Below are 16,702 nucleotides of genomic sequence, written 5' to 3'. Positions count from 1 at the left end.
TTTTGGCTTCAGCTGTAGCTGACTCAATCTGAGTAGCAATGGTTATTGCTTTTTCTAGTGTAAGTTATGGTTCTAGAAGTAAGCAATTTCTTACACGAAGCATGGTTGTTTTCTCAATGAGTTGGTCTCTAATCATCTTATCTGCCATATTCCCAAAGTCACAAGTTATAATCAGACTCCTCAGGGACGCAATATACTGCATTATAGTCTCCCCTGGTTTCTGCTCATGCTGGCGAAATCTGTAGTGATTAGCTACGACGTTCACTTTTGGCACAAAAACGTTCTTTAATGCAGTGAGTGCAGTCTCATGTTTATCATCTGCAAGGGAAAAAGTGTAAAATATATGCTGCCCTTCTGCTCTAAGGCAGTGGATTAGCAGAGCACCCTTTCTTACTTCAGAAATCTCTGTAGCACTGATTGCAAGCAGATAAGTCTCAAACATATGAATCCAGGCAGTAAAAGCAATTGGAGGCTCACCTGGGCTTTGCAGAAAGGGTGCAGGTGGGTTCAGAGTCAGAAGATCCATCCTCGTCACCCAAATATTGTATCAACCAGGCAAGGTAGTAACAAACTTCAACAGGACTTTAAAAATGAAGTGGAAATCTCTTTACCAAGCTGCTGCTGCACCCTCTGTAACTCTCTCTCTCTCTCTCTCTCTCTCTCTCTGCCTCCTCAACTCCTCTACTCTCCTTCCTGTTTCCTGTCCTTTCAGATTCCCAACAGCCAGTGCTCCCAGTTCTAATAATTACAAGCAACATCTAAACACCACACCTCTGTTTCCTACTCATCTCCTCTTAGATCCACAGAGCTACAAATGTTATGTCCTGTTTGAGTTTCATGGAGAAGAACTGTGAAGTTGTTTTCACACACCTTCCCTAAGTTTGGTGAATAATGAATGGGTAATTGTAATATTGTAGACATTGAGCATTAAAAAATCATGAATTGGGCCCCCAAATCATTAGAATGTTTGTTTGTTTTAAAAATACTTGGGGTTATTTTATTTGCCTTTTAGTTTTTGAGGGAAGGTCACCACCCCAAGTGTGTGAGAGTACTTCAGGGTCATAATTCAACCTCAAATGCACATGCAAAAAGTTTGGGGCCTCCTTGTTGGCTGCTTGGAGAGGCACACACCTTTCTCTTTCCTTACCCCTACAATAAAGAAGCTGCCATTTTATCTCTCCATCCCACTCCTTTATAAGCACCCTGACTTTTCCTCCCCACTCAGTCCTCCACTGTGCTGCGTCTGGTCCTCCAAATGTGGAGTGTGGTGACCTGATTTGGATCAAAGCTTTAACAAGGGCTTTTAGATATTGACCTGATCTAGAGTTATACATTTTCGAAATTTTATTTAATTCTCTGTTAACGATTTTTGTAGGTGTTTCTTCCCTTTCAGGGATGTAATTTAGTTACTTACATGCTAGGCAAAAGGCTTTTAATTCATATTTTGTAACTAATTTTTAAATGTCTTTCTCATGACAGGTTGCTGAATGCAATAAAACCTGGACTGGTAAAAAAGATCAATAGACTGTCGACCCCTATTGCAGGGTTGGTGAGTATCTTTAACTGAGGTAAATCTTTCAATATTCCTCTTGACATCCCAATTTTATGACAGTGATTCTTTTAATCCTGTAATATATTCTAAAGTAGTATGAACTCTTTTATCCTGTTAAACCCAGACAGTCTCAGTGCAGGAATTCCAATTTTAACTACTTCTATGGTGGCAGGAGAACTCAAATCCTATTAGTATCTCTCTTCTAGGCAGGTGCTAAATGTGGTGATTCCGAAGTATGTATTTTGGAGTTCTGGTGCCAGTTTTAGAAAGATTTGATGCATCAAGACGGTTTGATGCATCAAGAATGAAAATACAGTTGTCCTGGATTCCTCATTTAATGCATAACTAACTTTGTAATATAATTCTGGCTAAAAAACCCAACTTGGTGTCTAGTGGGGAAGTGAAGGCAACTGTAAAAAATTATAACAAATGGAAGAAAGGGGAAGTTGATCAGAAGTTAGGAATTGTCAAAAAATTCATAAGGACAGCCAAGGAACCCAAGGGGAAATATATGACCAACAGAGTTAAGGACAATAAGGAGGAGTTTGTTAAATATATTAGGAACAAAAATAATTCTGGCAATGGTATTGGTCTATTACTAGATGGAAATGGTGCAAAAAAGCAGAAGAGTCAAATAAACATTTCTGTTCTGCATTTGTGGAAAAAGGGGTGATGTTGTCTTATCATATGGTGATGGTGACCTTCTTTCCATCCCACTAGCATCTCTGGAGGATGTTAAACAGAAGCTACTAAAGTTAGACACATTTTTAAATCAGCAGGTTCAGATAACTTGCATCCAAGAATTTTAAAAGAACTGACTGAGTAGATTTCTGGACCATTAATGTTGATTTTTCAATAAGTTTTGGAGCACCTTGGAAGTTCAGAAGAATGGAAGAAATCCTATGTTGTGTCCCTTTTAAAAAGGGGTAAATGGGATGACCTGGGTGATCATAAGTCTGTCAACCTGACACTGATCCCAGGAAAAATAATGGAGTGGCTAATATGAGACTCAGTTAATAAAGAATTAAAGGAGGGTAATGTAATAACGGCAAATCAACACTGGTTTATAGAAAAAAGATCCTGTCAAGCTAACTTGAGATCATTTTTAAAAAATGGGATTACAAGTTTGGTTGATAAAGATAATAGTGTTGAGGTAATATACTTAAACCTTTGTAAGGCATTTGACTTGGTACAGCACAACATTTTGATAAAAAAAAAAAATTAGAACGATATAAAATGAACATGCCACACATTACATTGTTTAAAATCTGGCTAACTGATGGTCTCAAAATGTAAATGGGAAATTGTCACTAAGCGGGTCTGTTTCCAGTGGGGTCCCTCGGGGATTGGTTTTTGGCCCCGCACTATTTTACATTTTTATCAATAATTTGAAAGAAACCATAAAATCATTACTAATAAAGTTTGCAGGTGACACAAAAACTGGAGGAGTGGTAAATTACAGAATTGACAGGTTGCTGATTAAGAGCAATCACGTTGTTTGGTGAACGGCGCTAGCAGGCAAACAATAATATATTTTTAATATGGCTAAATGTATACAGCTTTGGCATAAAGAGTGCTTCTGCTGCATGCAATACTGTGTCCAATTCAGGTGCCACAATTCAAGAAGGATGCTGATAAATTGGAGAGGATTCAGAGGAGAACCGCAAGAATGATCAAAAGATTAGAAACATTCCTTATAATGGTAGACTCAACGAGCTCAATCTGTTTATTTTACCAAAGAGAAGGTTAAGGAGTGGCAAGATTACTGTCTTTAAGTACCTACACGGGGAATAAGTATTTAATAATAGGCTCTTTGGCCTAATGGATAAAGGTGTAACACTATTCAGTCCCTCAAAGTTGAAGCTAGATAAATCCATACTGGAATTTAGGTGTACATTTTTAACAGCGAAGGTGATATAACCATTGGAACAATTTACCAAGGGTCATGGTGGATTCTTCATCGCTGACAATTCTTAAATCAAGATTGGATGTTCTTCTAAAAGATATGCTGTAGGATTTATTTTGGGGAGGTTCTGTGACCTGTGCTCTAGATGATCACAATGGTACCTTCTGACCTTAGAATCTATTAACTTTCCTTTCAAAAGAAGATGGCGGCTTTTTAGGGGGGTGGGGAAGTCAATGTTTCTAATTTGCTGTTACCACAAAACACTACAAACTGCAGATTACATTCACAGCAGAATGATTGTAAACTGACTTTAAAGGTAAAGTAAAAATTTATCTATGGGTGCAAAACCTTTAGGCTTATGATATGCCCATATGAGTTATGGTGCCTGTTCTGTTACTAATTGTTTTGTAGATTTAGGAATGTAAATCCCAGCAATAATGTAGGTTTCTTATATACATTATATACTAAACCCCTTTTGATGGTAGAAGCAATGTTCCCCTATATAATTTTCATGTTAAAACATTGCTAACCTACATAGAAACAAAAATGTGCCTGTACGTACGTGTGTGTGTGTGTGTGCGCGCGCATGGATTCATTACAAGGTGATTTATTTACCTGGTCTAGGGTGACCAGATGTCCCATTTTCATAGGGACACTCCTGATTTTTTGGGTCTTTTTCTTATATAGGCTCCTATTACCCCTCACCCCCTATCCAGATTTTTCACATTTGCTGTCTGGTCACCCTAACCTGGTCTTAAATTAAAGCAAAAAAGGAGAACATTGGATGCCTAGAAGATGTCCAATTGACTAAGTTTGTACTATTGGTGAATACCATAACTTTGCCTTGGAGACCTGCTCCTTGGGCCTCTTATTGACTTGCATAGAAGTTTACACACCATCCACAGTTTTAGGATTTCACCATGGTGCCTGAAGTCAGCAGGTGATCATAAGTCTCCTGTGAGGGTCCCTAGTATGTCACTCACTCACCTCTGAAATTCATCTTCTTTTATCCCTCCTCAGTTTTCTATAAGCACATTTTTAACTTCAGAGGTACTTGTAGAAATACCATTCTTGGGTCTTTACTCAGAAGTTTTAAGAGGTTGGATATTGTATTATGTTGGAATTTTTTCAATATTTGCTTGTACAATGCCCCAGGTAACTTGGTGGTAGTGGGAGGAATAATGTAAATAGTATTGTTTTGTTTTTTCACTATGTATTGCTGAACTCCTGCTGCCTGAAATTTTTAAATTTCATCTGGTTTTAGGCTCTTATTCATGCAGGGAGCTACTTTTCACTTGTTTGAAAGTAATGTTTCTATTTCTATGCTTTTATTGGCCTTTTGTCATTGGTTTTTCTAAATATGTCTACAGAAAAATACTAGTCTGGGGGGAAAAAAGACATCCCCCCCGCAAAACCCTCAGAAGTGAATTTAACAGTTGGTACATCTGTCTGTGGTGATATGGGTTAGTTGTTTAAAACAAAAACCTTATAAATGTCCCCTTGCCATTTGACTTGTAACCCAATCCTGCTCCAGTTGTCCTTGTAAGCACTATGGCATACCAACGTGATGAGTAAATTATAAATGCTGTGCACAGATCCAAAACACCCATTAACTTCCTTGGAAGGGGGATCAGGCCTTTAGTCTGTTGTCAGTACTTTAAAAATATTATTTTTAATGAGTAGACGCCATAAGTATGTTTATAAAATGTAGAGGATAACTTTCTTTCTTTATCCACACTCTGTTATGTCACATGCCTGGAGAAATCTGGAATACTAACACAGTAGTCCAGAAACAGCTGTACTGTTTAGCTAGCTGACTGATGCACCTGAGGGACATTCCTTCCTTTTTCATAAGATCTTGTTTATTATATAAGCTACAGTTGGCTTGACATAGTATATAGTCACTAGGGTGAATGAACTGGAAAGAAGTATGTATGACTCATCCCAGTGCGCGCACACTAGGGTGGAAGTGGCCTCTAGAAAGTCAATATTTTTTCCAGTCTCAGTGAAATATATTTTATTTTGAACTCCAGAGACTGGTTCCACCTAAAACTGTAGCTCTGGTTTACAAGAACTTAGTGAAAAATAGGGTGAGTTTTACAACACTTAAACGTGCATCCAGTTACAGTATTCTGCACATGATTGCACACTTCCAGCGCATCAGTGCTCAAACCCTTCAGTCGCTGTTCAAGTCTGATGAATCTTGATTCTCTGCTCTTTCTGTTGCAAACACTTAATAGCTGACATAGTGAGTATTTGGTACAGCCCTGGAGGAAAACATCCAATTTTTGATGCTTTTTCAGAGTTGGAGATCAAGCTTCAGTATAGCTGCCATGCTGAATACTTGGGAGTATTTATTTTTTGCTTAGCGTCTATGTCCAAGAGCAGATGGTTAAATTCATTTCATGAGCATACAGTACATAATTGAACTAAGCTGTTTGTTGAGCTACGTCTCAAGGTGCTCCTAGCATTTTTTGGTGAGAGTCTAAGGGCAAAAAGCAAAGAGGACACTGTGTCCAAAAGAACTTGTTGGTATTAGGCTTTCAGCCCATCTTGGTAGGAGGTACTAAGCACATCCTGATTGGTGCCGGGGACTCCTCGTGGCTGCAGCTGTTGCCCATATACTTCTATTTAGCATTTTAATAGCTTCTCAGAAGATAATTTGTAGTGGAAAATATTATGCGTGGGTAATCTCTTTTATCTACTGACCGAGCTGTCTTGGCTTCAGGGACTAATAAAAGGTAGCTACGTTTCAGGATGCTCTGAAACTTCAGCTGTTATCATTGGCTTCAGCACATGTCTTAATAAGGAGCGATTCATGATTAGTTCACAAATACTGTGCATACTAGGAGAACATCTATGCTGATAAGTATTATTTTGTATTGTGGTAGCAGCTAAGGATTCAAGGATCAGGGGTCAGGGATAGCTCAGTGGTTTGAGCATTGGCCTGCTAAACCCAGGGTTGTGAGCTCAATCCTTGAGGGGGCCACTTAGGGATCTGGGGCAAAAATCAGTACTTGGTCCTGCTAGTGAAGGCAGGGGGCTGGACTCAATGACCTTTCAAGATCCTTTCCAGTTCTAGGAGATAATAATTGGAGATATCCTATCTTTATTATCAGGGCCTTGTTATACTAGGCACCACATAAACAAGTGATCCAAAGACAAAAGAATGCCTGCCCAGTCAGAGAGCTCACAGTATAGGATTTTAACAATCACAGTGAGTAAATATGCTCAAAATACAGCTGTCAAGCATAATTTTAATTTGCTTCCAAATTCAGGGTGGCTGCTGCTTCTGTTAACAGCAGCCCATAAATTGTGCTTTGCTGAAACTAAATGGAACTTGGACATTTAAGTATTGGCTTGCTTCTAAGTTTAGGACCTGCAATGTTTGAGTACATACTAAATTTGATTAAGCATGTGCAGGAATGAGAATGTATTTTATTTGTTAATATGGAAATGTAGCTTTGCTTACAAAAAAATCAAATGTACAGAATACCCCAATAATATGTCATTAATAGTGATGGAGTGTTTCATTTAAAAGATCTTTCTTCTGGAAACATGGATCTTCAAGCCAGGAATTGATATTCAACTTTCAGTTGTTAACGTTGTCAACCTTCCAGAAACTCCATCTTTGTGTTTAACTGTGGGCATCTGGAAAGGTATTTTGTTTGCTTCACTAAATAGAAGCCCAGCTAACATTATGAAACTTTTATAATGAAAAGAGCAGTGGTTTGGAGTAGATTTAGTGATTTCATTAAACCCACAATTCTTCACTGAGTTCAAGTTGCTGTTAATTTAATCAATTTGGTGTAATATATGTAAGTGGTCACTGTTTTTAAAAGTTGAGTTGTATCGATAGTTATTTCATACCACTGCGTAGTGCCACATATATTTCTTACCTCATTATTTTCATAAATTTGGATTATTTGAGACACCACTGTGGATAAATGCTGACTTTTTAATGGTAACCACTCTATATTACTTCTGGAAAAAGTTTTTCGCTTCTAGATTTTTCTCCTTGTCCCTGAATAATGTCACTTCGTGAGAAAAGAAAAAAGTTTATGCCTTATCTTTAGTTTGACAGGGCTTAGCAGAGTTTATAGCCTTACTTCAGGTCCTTGCACTATCCCCACAGGAATTTAACGTTTACTTCAGAGTCTGTGTGAAAGAGTCAAATATAATTGTAGGAAATAGCCAAGACAAAGTTGAGGGGCTGAACTTCTGCTCATATTTTAGCTCATGGGTCAACACTAACGAAGAAAAGTCTGTATACTGCAGTATTTATTTTTCAATATATGTATTGTACACAGCTCTGCAATATTTGTGAAGTTTAGCAATGGGAAAACATCTCCCCAAAAGCTGCCTGAGTGCATAGTTAATACACCAAAAGGAAGAGAATGATGATATTATTATTATTTTATTTTTATATAACATACTGTGTTAAAAAGACCGGTTCTCTTTAAAACAGGCTTTTTAGTAAATTATTTTCTTAGGAAGTTTGACTTGGCATAGTAATCTTCAGGAACTTTCTAGAAACGTTAAGAGTCATAGTTGCCTGTCTGCTGGTATTTGGGATTTGCTTTAAACACAGAACTGTTGCATAAATTACTGTATATTTTTGGATTTACGTGTTACCTCATAGATATTTCAGAACTATATTTGCTTTCAAGGATTTGTGAATTAAGTCCAATAGATTAAGTAAAACTTTTATTTCTAGGTAGATGACAGTCACAGGATAAATATGGTGTGCTATTATCTGTCATAAGGTACATAATAAGGAATTAAATTTTATGTGAGGTCAATGCATAGAACTTTAATGGTGTACGTTGTTATGGTGAACAATCAGGGCATTTAGGGAAAGGGGAAAGATGAAGGCATATGAAACAATTTTATTTCTTACATTTTTAACATTTATTGCTTTACAAAAAGTACTTTCCTCTTGTTTTTTTCTCCTCACCAATTCTTTCATCTTTGTGTGTGTCTGTGTGTGTGTGTAGTAATAGCCACCTGTCCCAGTACCTGGACTTTAGCGTCCAAACTCTGGTCCTGTCCCAAACCTGGACTTTTGCGTCCAAAATTTGGGGGCTTACCTGAAACTCCCCCAAGCTCACTACCAGCTTGGATATTCTCGCTGCCACCAGGTCAGGAATTATAGGGCCTGACCCCCCTTTCCTCTCTCTGGTGTCCCCAACCCTTCCTTTGGGGGACCCCCAAGACCCAGACCCCTGGGTCTCTCTCTCTCTCTCCTCTCCCAGCTTCCCCCCCTTTCCTGGGTTAGCCGGTGCAATGCTATACTTCACTCCTTGAATACAACCGGAGAGGCAATCTAGCTTCCCCGAGGCTAGGCATTCACCTAGTCAGCTCACACAAGAGATTCCCCCTCCCTTTGTCCTGCAGCCTTTCCCGCCCTGGGACAATAGGAAGGTGAGACACAGAGTTTGGGCTTTTCCCTCCCCCCTCTGCCTCACTAGGAAAAGAAACTTCCACAAGGTTTAAAAAGAAAACTTTATAGAAAAAAAAGAAAGAAAATATAAAACAATAATCTTGCATTAAGAAACTCAATACAGGCTCTTGCTTATAAGAAAATATGAATAAACAGTCTGATTTAAAAGATAGCCCGATTAAACCAGTCCAACAAATCAACATACATGTAAATACAACACAAAGCTCATCATAGCCGAATTACTTTGCTTTCCTTTGTACTCACAGATGTTTAGGAGAAACTTTGAGATAAGATGGAGTTAGAAGAAAGCTTGTCCCTCACAGCCGAGGAAGCAACAAAGACACAGCAATCCACATCTGTACATACAACACAAAGCTCTTCATAGCCGAATTACTTTGCTTTCCTTTGTACTCACAGACTTTTAGTAGAATATTTGAGATAAGAGGGAGTTAGAAGGAAACTTGTTTACCCATAGCCGAGAAAACAACAAAGACCCCGAGTATACAAATTCCCGCCCCTGACTTTAAACAATCCAGTTCTCTGATTGGTCCTCTGGTCAGGTGTTTGGTTACCCTTTCCAGGTAAAAGAAACTTAACCCTTACCTTACCTATCTACTTATGACAGTGTGTAACATTCCCTGGTTTATAGTTACGACATATTTCTCTCTAGTGTATCCAAACTCATAATACAGGATAACTTTTCCATTTCTCTATTCTACACATTCATTAATTCAGTGGTTCTCAAACTTTTGTACTGGTGATCCCTTTCACATAGCAAGCCTCTGTGTGCACCCACACCTTATTAATGAAAAACACTTTTTTACATATTTAACACCGTTATAAATGCTGGAGGCAAAGTGGGGTTTGGGGTGGAGGCTGACAGTTTTTGACCCCCCCATGTAATAACCTTGTGACCCCCTGTGGGGTCCTGACCCCCAGTTTGAGAACCCCAGCTTTAATTGCTGATGGCATTGTCTCAAAACAAACCAGTGTCTCGCCACAGCTATCTCTGAATAGAAGTCTTGCTGTTCATGTTGAGTCACTGTTTTCAATGGTTATGAATTTTATTTCTGTTTAATTCTGATGTAGATCTTGGCATTGGTAGCCACAGAAATGCTTGTGGTTTGTGATGGATGAAATGGTAAACATCTACACAGCAAAGTCCTTCAATTATTGGCCATAGATTCTGTGATAAAAGTGGTGCCATTCTAAATAGTCACTAGTTTTCTTACACCACCTACGCCTGACACCAGTATTAACATCTGAAAATTTGACTTAAACAATACCTCTGGTGAGACCAGTTGTCAGGAACAGCGCTGTGTGTTTTGGCTCATCTGTAATGTGTGCTGGATTCCAGCTATAACAGAATGCTGTCTTTAATTCATTTGTTATGTGTCCTTGCATGCTTGTTTTTTCCCCCAAGCCCTCTAGACTCTTCTTTCAAATGGAATTTCCATTCCATTTTTCCTTTCTGTTGGATTTATGTCACCTGGGAGGGACAGATCAGCCTTATAAATTGCATACTTTCCTGTTACTGAATTTAGCCATGTGCTGTGTTCATATTAATCTCTGCTTTTTATGAAAGTGTGGAAGTGAACAGAAAGGCTTAGCTCTATTTCTTCCTTAATGGAGTGTGAACCAAGTCCAGTGATACTATGGCTAATTCACCATTGAAAACAAAATAAAAGAGCTGTTGGTTGCAAAAATTTAACAGGGTCCTTGGCACCAGAGAACTCCGAGAAATCCAAGGAAATAGCATTTATGGGTGGGGGGAGGGAATAGAAAACAGTAAAACTAAAATTTTAAATTGAAATTCAGCTGTTTTTCAACTGGATTGATAGGTTTATTGCTTGCAAGTATTTCTCCATAAACCCATCACTTTCCTCACCCCTGAAAAGAAGAAACAGGCCAAATGCAACACTGGCAAAAATGTCTATATCAGTGTCTGCATCTCTTTGAAAATCTTTTCAATGGAGGAGCTGTACGTGCTTGCTGCACAGATGGACTTGGCTCAAACTCACACACTTTAATGTTTGAAGTTAATCATCACACTGACAGTAGTATCGACCTAACCTACCACATTGGTTTACATCGTATTCTTCAGCTATCCAAGTTTAACCTTAAATTGACCTAATATTTGCAGAGTAAAGGGATGCATATGCAACAGACTGTCAGCTGGCATGGTATGCAATCAGAAGAGAGAGGTAAATAACCTATCCAATTTATTCAATAGTAATTTTGCTTTTGAAGTGTTGAGCTGAATTAAGCCATAACCCATATTTTAAATATAGTAATCAGATAATACAAGGAAGCTATGCTGCATATTACTTAAACAGAATGAACAAAAAAGAAAACCCCCTAGGTTTACCAGAAAATGATTTCACTTTGAACATACATATGTAATGTGTAGTTAAGAGCTTAGGAAACGTATGGTTGTGGCTTGCTGGTATCATCTTTGTTTTGTTTTTTGAGTAATATGGAGAGAACAGACAGCTTTGCAGAACCCCTTAATAAAAAGACATTTTTAGCACTGGGGACAGTAGACTGTTCTGGCGTGCTAGTCATGTTACAGTTAAATGGCTGACACAGCTTCACTCCTTTGTGGACCTCATTTACCCTGTTACAGATATTTATTCTCTCAAGGTGTATGTTGATGAAAGATAAAAGAACTCAATTGGATTTGTCCCTTATACAGTTCTTTTCTGTATCTTTTTCTGTATAACTATAACATTATCTGAAAATAATGCATCTTACGATTTTTCTCAGTTCTTCTAATGCATTCAAAATTAGTAATATCCTTATCTTGTTCTTGGAGGCGTTACTTGTTAGAATGCATGCCCCAACATGATAGGGTGTGCCTGACAGCTTTTCATAATAACTGGAGAAAGCAGCTCCTCCTCTTTCTTCCAAAAAGCTACAAGCAAAATATTATTGCAGGGATAGGCTTGTCTCTTTAATTCTCTTATAGTCAGCTTGAACTTTGGGGGGAAAAGGATTGTTCAGAGGTTAATTAACTTTAATTGAAAGTATTCCACATAGATGTAACCTTAAACAGTAGCTGTTGCTTAAGTGGAGTAGGGACTCTATTTGATACATTACTTGGGTGAATTTTCTCGCCTATTTTCCTCTTTGGTCACCTGAGATTTCATACAAACATTCCAGATTGGAAGGAAGCCTTATGACCTCACTGGATCTATAAAGGAGATCAAATTCTGCCCTCATGTTTCTGCCAATAAAATAGTCATCAGTAGGAACTGGAGATCCCTAACTGAAGGCAACATTTGGCTTCATGTTGATGACTGCTCCATAACGTAGTAATTTGAATGGATTTAGATATATGGAGGGGAAACGTGTGGCCTAGGATTGGCTGGAAAGTCATGTAATTGTTTCATTAAGCAGTAAGCATGGAGTGACCAGGTAAGTGTAGACCAATGAGTAGATGTAAAATGAGTATAATACTCAATACCAGTCCCACTGGTTGCCCTTGCAGTCTTGTCTCTGGGGTGCAGGTTGTCAGTGGACAATGACCCTTGTGTTTGAGCAGTTTAATACAAGGTGAGTTCTCTGTGATAAGAGCCATATGATAAATTGCATTTATCATGCATCTTTGACCGTCCTATCTGCGCTGTGCCCACTAATTCATCTCCTCTGAACCTCTTCCAATGTTCCAAATTCTGGGGCAGCATCAAATGCCTGTTTTCAAAATACCTTTTTCAAATATCTTTTAAATATGAAACTTTCCAAAATTACTCAAGTAAATCAGATAGGAGATCATCAATTCTCCACCAATTATGGTTTGGCACTTCAATATCTGATGACCCATAAGGACTAAAGTTAAGTTTCATATATCATTGAAGTTGAAACCTCTCCAGTTTGCCAGTGGTATAACGTACTTAGCCCCAGAAGGTTATGAGTTATTTTAAGTGGAGCTAATAGCACAGCCTAAATTAAAGTTGCCTGACACTTCCCATTATAAGACCCTGTTTTCAGTTGCTTATCACTTTGTCAACCTTTAACTATTTGCACTGAAACTTACTATGCCAACTGTCTGCCCCAAGTTTCAACAAAATGTTTCATCCTTTTCAGAGAATGAGATTAGGGAAACTACGTTGTTTGTCAGTATTGAAAAAACACGGTTACTCACCTTTGTAACTGTTGTTCTTCGAGATGTGTTGCTCATATCCATTCCAGTAGGTGTACGCGCCACGCGTGCACGTTTGTCGGAAGACTTTTACCCTAGCAACTCCAGCGGGCCGGCAGGTCGCCCCCCGTAGAGTGGCGCCGCCATGGCGGGTGATATATACCCCTGCCGGCCCGCCCGCTCCTCAGTTCCTCTTGCCGGCTACTCCGACAGTGGGGAAGGAGGGCGGGTGTGGAATGGATTATGAGCAACACATCTCGAAGAACAACAGTTACAAAGGTGAGTAACCGTGTTTTCTTCTTCGAGTGCTTGCTCATATCCATTCCAGTAGGTGATTCCCAAGCCTTACCTAGGGGATGGTGGAGTCGGAGTGAGAGGTCACAGTGCGCAACACAGCAGAGCGCCGAAGGCTGCATCATTCCTGGACTGCTGGACCAGGGCATAATGGGATAGCAAAGGTGTGCACGGAGACCAGGTCGCTGTCCTGCAGATCTCCTGGACGGGTACTCGTGCGAGGAATGCCGTCGACGAAGCCTGGGCTCTAGTAGAGTGCGCCGTTACTCTGCCCAGAGGGAGATGGGCCAGGTCGTAACAGGTCCGTATACAGGAAGTCACCCACGAGGAAATCCTCTGAGAGGAGACTGGCAATCCTCTAAACTCGCTCGGCTACGGCAACAAAGAGCTGGGTGGACTTACGGAATGGTTTGGTTCGCTCTATATAAAAGGGCGAGCGCCCTGCGCACGTCTAAGGAGTGTAACTGTTGCTCCTTGCGAGACACATGCGGTTTTGGGGGAAGAAGACAGGCAGGAATATGTCCTGGTTGATCATGAAAAGGCCGAGACGACTTTGGAAGAAATGCGGGGTGCGGCCTCAGTTGCACCTTGTCCCGATGGAACACCGTATACGGGGGATCCACCACGAGGGCGCGCAGCTCTGATACGCGCCGAGCGGAAGTGATTGCCACCAGGAATGCCGTCTTCCAGGACAAAATAGAGGAGGGAACACGTAGCCAGCGGCTCAAACGGGGGGAGACATGAAGAACAGGACAACACTAGGTTGAGATCCCAGGAGGGGCTGGGTGGTGGACCTGGGGGTAAAGGCGCTCCAGCCCTTTGAGGAATCGAGACACCATTGGGTGCGAGAGGACCGAGCGGCCGTCACTCACCGGCTGGAAGGTGGAGATGGCCGCTAAGTGGAACTCGGAGAGAGGACAGTGCCAGGCCTCGTTGCTTTGAGCGACCAAAGGTAATCTAAAACCAAATTGGGATGGAAACATCGGTGGGGTGGAAGCACTTTCCGCGCACCAGCATCGTAAAATGTTTCCATTTGGCTGCGTATTTAGTCGCCCTTATAGATGGTTTTTTCTACTTCCCAGAAGCACGTGCCTCACGGGGAAGAGCAATTCAACTCGGACCCGGGTTAGCCACGCAGGAAGCCACGCTGAGAAGTGCAGCGACTGGAGGTCCGGGTGACAGAGCGGCCGTGGTCCTGCGTGATCAGGTCCATGGTGAAGAGGCAGGGGAAACAGGGCGACTACCGACAGGTCCAGCAGCAGAGAGTACCAATCCTGACGGGGCCCATGCCGGAGCGATGAGAATCAAAGCGGGCCTGTCCCTGCGTGCCTTTCAGAAAGGACCTTGTGGACTAACGGGAACAGGGGGAACGCATAGAAGAGGGTGCGTTGCCCACGGAAATCAGAAAGGCGTCTGCCATTGAGCCCGGCTTCGCGACCCTTGGAAAAGAGCAGAACATCGGGCACTTCCTGTTCCTGCGTGTTGCAAAGAGGTCCATGTGGGGATGCCCCCACCGTTGGAAGAGAGCAAGGGCGACGTCCGGGCGAAGGGACCATTCGTGGGAGCTGAAGGACCGGCTGAGACGGTCCGCCAAGGTATTTCGAGCTCCGGGCAAGTAGGAGGCGATCAGGTGAACCGAGTGGGCTATGCAAAAGTCCCGCAGTATCATTGCTTCCTGACAAAGAGGAGGGGATTTCGTTCCACCCTGCTTGTTCACGTAATATACTGCTGTTGTGTTGTCGATAAAGACCGAAACACGGTGGCCCTGTATCTGTCGACGGAACGCATGACAAGCCAGGCGGACCGCCCTCAACTCCCGGATGTTGATATGGAGGGCGAGTTCGGGAGGAGACCAGCGACCTTGGGTCCGTAGGGTCCCTAGGTGAGCCCCCCACCCCAAGTCTGATGCATCCTTCGTCAGGGACAGCGAGGGCTGGGGCTGATGGAATGGAAGCCCTGCACACACGACGGACTGGTCCAGCCACCACTGGAGAGAGAGGACGACGACTTGGGGAACCATGACCACTGTGTCCAACGGGCGCCTGGCTGGACGGAGCTGAGGGATGAGCCAGGACTGCAGGGGCCGGAGGCGCAGGTGAGCGTGCGCCGTGACGAAAGTGCAAGCCGCCATGTGGCCCAACAGTGTCAGGCAAGTGCGCAGGGAGGTCAGAGGCGCTGCCTGGAGCCTGTGGATGATGGCTGACAGCGTATGGAACCGTGCCAAAGGAAGGACTGCCCTGGCTATGGTCGAGTCTAGAACGGCTCCAATAAACTCTATCCTCTGAGTAGGGGAGAGGGTGGACTTCTCCGCGTTGAGTAACAGGCCGAGACTTGAAAAAAGGCGGCTGACCATGCGGACGTGCGCGTGGACTCGATCCTGTGAAGGTCCCCGGCTAAACCAGTCGTTGAGGTAGGGGAACACGTGTACCCGACTGCGACGTAGAAAGGCGACGACTACGGCCATGCATTTGGTGAACACTCTCTGGGCCGTGGAGAGTCTGAACGGAAGGACCGTGAATTGATAGTGCCGGCCGCCGACCATGAAGCGAAGGAACCTTCGATGGGGCGGGAAGATGGATATGTGAAAATACGCGTCCTGCATGTCGAGGGCGGCACACCAGTCTCCGGGATCCAGGGAAGGAATAATGGTTCCCAAGGAAACCATGCGGAATCTCAGCTTGAGCAGATGTTTGTTGAGCTCCCTTAGGTCGAGGATGGGTCGGAGACCTCCTTTGGCCTTGGGGATCAGGAAGTAACGGGAGTAGAACCCCCTGCCCGTCTCGTTCTCTGGAACCTCCTCTACGGCCCCTTGTCAAGGAGCGTTGCGACCCTCCTGGAGGAGATCTGCTCATGAGAGGAGGTCCCTGAAAGAGGGACGAGGGAACGAAGCAAACTGCAGGTGGTACCCAAGCCGCAGCGTGCGGAGGACCCAACGATCTGTAGTAAGCTGGCACCACGCCGGGAGGAAGAACGAGAGACGGTTGGAAAAGGGAGGAGATGGATCCACGGAAAGAACTGGTACAGCGCCCCCGGGCGCACCTTCAAAATGACTGCTTCGGACCGGAGGACGGCTTGGAGGGACCTTGGTTTTGGCCCCCTTGGTTGCCCAATTGTCTGCGCCTGCCACTTCTATTGCGTCTCCTGGCAAAGTCTTGCCTTTGCCTGGGTTGTGGAAAAGGCCTGCGCTGTTGATGAGGCCTGACTGGTCGACGCTGTGTTACTGGTGTGTGCATCCCTAGGGCACGCATAATGACCCTATTGTCCTTGAGGCTCTGTAGGCGAGGGTCCGTCTTGTCAGAAAACAGGCCCTGGCCCTCAAACGGAAGATCCTGGATTGTGTTCTGGAGTTCAGGAGGAAGGTCAGAG

At 42.6% G+C, this 16,702-nt stretch overlaps 1 protein-coding gene across 5 annotated transcripts in view; it reads left to right on the top strand.

Moving 5' to 3' along the window:
• Positions 1–1,485: 1,485 nt before the first annotated feature.
• LIMCH1 (LIM and calponin homology domains 1) overlaps positions 1,486–16,702 on the top strand; it is a 177,144-nt gene continuing 161,927 nt past the window's right edge. For all 5 annotated transcript variants that reach the window (XM_075066499.1, XM_075066497.1, XM_032764988.2 and 2 more), the window contains exon 1: positions 1,486–1,549. The gene's annotated coding sequence lies outside the window, so the exon portion shown is untranslated. The remainder of the gene's footprint in view (positions 1,550–16,702) is intronic.

This window comes from Chelonoidis abingdonii, chromosome 5 (genome assembly GCF_003597395.2).
Source record: "Chelonoidis abingdonii isolate Lonesome George chromosome 5, CheloAbing_2.0, whole genome shotgun sequence".
In the NCBI taxonomy this organism is placed as follows: Eukaryota; Metazoa; Chordata; order Testudines; family Testudinidae; genus Chelonoidis; species Chelonoidis abingdonii.
This window is presented reverse-complemented; position numbering and strand designations above follow the sequence as displayed.